Source organism: Gekko japonicus, unplaced genomic scaffold (genome assembly GCF_001447785.1).
Source record: "Gekko japonicus isolate JY-2015 unplaced genomic scaffold, Gekko_japonicus_V1.1 scaffold88, whole genome shotgun sequence".
Classification (NCBI taxonomy): Eukaryota; Metazoa; Chordata; class Lepidosauria; order Squamata; family Gekkonidae; genus Gekko; species Gekko japonicus.
Window position 1 is genome coordinate 1,235,927 of NW_015160209.1, and position 4,856 is coordinate 1,240,782.

The following is a 4,856-nucleotide window of genomic DNA, read 5'->3' on the forward strand; positions in this document are numbered from 1 at the left end:
AATGTTATTTAACACCTACATGCGCCCCCTTGCCCAGGTTGCCTGGAGGCATGGCTGGGATGTCACCAGTATGCGGATGACACCCAGCTCTATCTGTTGTTGGGAGGCCAGTCTGACTTCAAACCGGAAGATCTGGACCGGGCATTGCAAGCCGTGGCTGGTTGGCTCAGACTGAGCCGACTGAGCCAACAGTTTTCTGCACTGCATCCACGAACATTTTTTTTCCTTGTCCTCTTCTTCCATTGCTTTCTCAACTCCTTCTAGAATGAGTTGTGTCATGTTGAATCCCACAATATCCATCACCTCTACTTTCATTGTCTCATGTTTTAAGAGGTTAATTATGTTTCTATACTTTGTGGAAGATTTCACCAAATCACTTTTACTCTTAGGAACAAAGTCCTTAAAGTACTTCATAACTAAACTGAGAACAATCTGTCTTCTCACTGGGAAGTCATCATGTTTCCCCAAAAATGCAGTAATGAAAACAGAAAAACGCAAACTGCATTCACAAAAATCAAAGAAATACTGACTTTACTGACCAATTTTTTTAAAAAACTGACAAATTACTGACCAAGATGAAAAAACTGACTTTTACTGATTTTACTGACCATTTCCCACCCCTGCAATAGCAGCCTTTATTAAGAGGTATTAGGCAAAGTATGAGATTAAAGTATTTGTATAACTATCACATATTTGTAATGAAAGCAAATAGTTCTTCTGAAAATGGTTTTTAAATGGATATGTATTTGGTAAACAGATAGCTAGGGTGCTTCAATGAGTTACTGCTTCAGTCCTGCATTATTTCTTTTAAGACAAGAACAGTCATTCCCATGCAATTTTGCCTCCTGTGTTATTCATACTCTGTTATAATGGGCCAGATGAAATATCAGTTATTGCATTTTTGACAGGAAATAAGTAGCTGCACTTGCTGGAGGAAAGAATCGCACAGATCCAAAGATCCCTTCTTGGCAGTTAAAAGTGGTTATTGCTCCAGTCTCATTGCTTCCTGCCTTAATTCACATGGCTTTATGACCTCTCTGTCTGAGCATTTCAACATAGATATTAAAATGCCTGCAGAGATGAACAACTGAAACCGTCTTTGCTATTCATCTTACTATGACCCAAAAGTAAAAGGAAAAATAGTTCCTGTGCTAAATTCTAATGTAGCATTGCACAGTTCTTTGTATTTCAGTTCCCCCTTTGTCATTGTATCAGATTATTAAAATCAACTTGAAAATTCATTGAAGAGAGTAGGAGGGTATCCCTCAATTGAATTTATGCATATAAAACGTAAGGGGGTTGTTAAGCATGCAATATTACTTTGACTTTTCCCTTAATTTTCAGTTTCCAATTTTCATCCTAACCAGTTTCTGCTCTACAAGGCACCCATACAATTTATTCCAGTCACATCACATCAGCTATAGGAACCTTTAGAAATGCTTCCTGGCAGTAAAAAAAGAAGAAAGCCAATTTGCCTCCAGTGTTTCAAAATTATTTTACAGGCTACTAAGAACTTTTCCACATTTTTTTCATTGGTTCTGGCCCCATATGGTTTCAGTTTACCCCTGATTTCCACACACATTTTTGTGCCTTTAGTTTTCACTTCACTGGGGGGGTTCCCATTTTTTTTCTGGTTCTTTTGAGACCACTTTTACCCCAATCTTTTTTTTCTGGAAGCCAACTTTATTTATTTATTTGATTCAATTTGTATCCCACCCTTCCCGCTGAAGCAGGCTCAGGGTGGCTTACATTAAAAGTTAAAATATAATAAAACACAAATTCAGTACATACAAAACACATTATAAAATTCATATACATTGCAAGTCACAAGTCACAAATGAATACAGTTAAAGTGCAAGTGACGGTAACTATAGGCCATGATGTAGCAAATCTAACAGAATGTATGGCCAGAAGATGTTACTGTTGACATCACAGGCAGTTACTGTTGTCATAAAGGGCCTTATCCCAGAGTTCAGTGTTGTTGGTAGCGGCTCCTAATCGAAGACCTGGTGGAAGAGCTCTGTTTTGCAGGACCTGTGGAACTGTCAAAGGTCCCACAGGGCCCTAATGTCTTCCGGGAGCTCATTCCACCAGTATGGAGCTGCTACTGAGAATAAATGCAGAAACCAAGTCTTTAAAGAAATGGATTCTTTACTGGGATGTTTTCAAGCATACAATAAAAACACAATCACACACACACAATTATTCAGTCCTAAGAAATATAGATAGAAAGGGATAACGACATTTGCATTAGCAGGATAATCGTTGACGGGTGATACTTTACCGGTCCTCAGTGAGATGAAGCAATCCACAGGAAAAATAAGGGAGACTATAAGGGAAATATGGGATTGTATTCTGAGCCAGCAGAACATGTGGACAGACTCAGGCTGTGCTACACCTAGAGCCAAATGGGCTGTGGTTCACTTCATCCAACCAGGCAAGCAAGTATGACCTAAGCATCAATTATTAGGGTAAGAATTGATTAAAGAAGTATAGTAAATAAATCTTACTCAAAAGTTCATAAACAATCATTTTCTAAAAGAAAAATTTCACTAAACCAAGCAGTAAATACCGCTGTTAGTGCTGCTATTCCACCAGCAGTGGATGCAGCTATAAAGTCAAATATGAGTATAGATACTGTTGTTAGTGCGGCTATCCCACCAGCAGTAGATGCAGCTATAAAGTCAAATATGAGTATAATGGCTGAAAAAGTGTTAGAACCACTACAGGCAAAAATTGATAATTTCACTGAGCGAGTGAATATGCAAATGACAGAAACTAAGAAACAAGTGAACCAAAACAAAAAACAGATAGATACTTTAATTAAGGCGGTTAACAGTATAGATGATAAATCAGAAGAATATGAGCAGAAACTTTGGGCATTAGAAGAAACGGTGACGAAATTGGAGGTAGATAAATCTTCATATATTTTAAGATTGCAGAATGTGGAAGAACAAGAAGGAGAGGACGTCCAACAAAAGGTAGTAGAGCTACTGGCAGATTATATCCAAGAAGAAGATACAGAAAAAATGAAGGATGAAATAGATACGGTCTTCAGGGTAAACACGGCATTCACCAGGAAAAATAAACTGCCGCATGAGGTCCATGTCAGTTTCAATAGAAAAAGGCTGAGACAACAGATTTTGAGGATTTCTGCACAGAGACCACTAATAGCTCAAGAAAAAGAAATTAGAGTGCTGAGAGATATACCCTGGAGAATGAGAGAAAAGCGCAAGACGTATGGGAAACTAGTAGCCTCACTGAAAAGAAAAGGAATAAAATTTAAATGGCTGACACCAGAAGGAATCTCCTTTAACTACAAGGAAAGATGGCACAAAATAAATTCCATCTTTAAGTTAGATGATTTTAAACGAAGGTATGGAGAGGAATTAGAGATGTCGATGGAAGAGGAAAGCGAAAGCCCAGAAGAAGAGGAAGAAGAGGAAGAGGCAGAAGAAGAACCTACAGAGGCGACAGAGATTGAGAAACGAAGTGGTGGTAGACAAACACAAGAGGAAAATAAAAGTAAAGGGGCAAAAAGATCCAATGCGATCCCCCTACAAGTGCGAACAAGACTCTTCTATAGAAGGAAAAAAAATGAAAGATAAAATGGGCGATAGAGGAAATGGAGCGATAAGTATAATATCAATCAATATTAACGGATTAAATAGTCCACGAAAAAGAAACCGGACATTTCATCAATTGTCAAAGGCAAAAACACAAATCATATGTCTACAAGAGACACATATTAAAAAAGATGACCAAAGACATTTAGAGAACAAAAAATTAGGAATAAAATTTGCGTCATGTGATCAAAAGAAAAAAAATGGTGTTGTGATTTATGTTAAAGAGTCGCTATACCCTGAATTGGTCTTTGATTCGAAAGACGGAAGATCGGTGATAGTAAGGATACATAGAGCCGGGAAAAAGATGCTTATCGCTAACATTTATGCCCCTAACACGGGGCAAATTAAATTTTTTCAAAAGCTTAGGAAGGAACTAACTAAATTAGACGGAGAGGAGCTTTGCTTAGTAGGAGATTTGAATGCTGTACAAGACAAATTATATGACAGGAAGAACCAGGTAGGAGGTCATGGGAAAGGAGGAGAACTTCCAAAGGAGTTTTTTGAATTAGCTGACGAGTTTAATATTATTGACATATGGAGATTGAGAAACCCAGATAAACTAGATTACACTTACTTCTCAGGACGACACCGATCGTGGTCGAGAATCGACATGATCTGGTTAAGCGTGACAGCCATTAATGACTTGAAAGAGGTGGAGATGCTTCCAATGACGTATGCAGATCATAAGCCTATGATGTTGACTTTAGGAAATATAAATAGGCCGGCAAGGTGGAGATTAAATACCTTCCTATTAAAAGATCCAAAAATTGTGAAGAAAATTAAAGAAGAAATAAAAGAATTTTTTCAGAATAATATACAGCCAGAAATTAAAATAAAAACAGTCTGGGACGCCTTTAAGGCATATGTTAGAGGAAGTTTTATAAGAGAAGCAATCAATAGAAGGAAAAGATTAACGCATAAGATGCAGGGCTTAAAGGAGAAATTGAGAGCTGAAGAAGATAAACTGAGAATAAATCCAACTTCAGATATAATAAGGATGAAACAAAAAAAGTTACAACATGAAATAAATTGTCTTCTGAATGAAGAAATAGCTAAGAAAATATTATACACCAGACAGAATTTTTTCCAGTATGCAAATAAGACATCCAGATGGCTGGCATTCAGATTGAAGCAAGAAGAAAAAAAAAGATATATAAAGATCTTAAAGAATGAAAATGGTAAGGAAGTAAGCGAAACAAAAGAACTCAGACAAATTGTGCAAAACTTTTA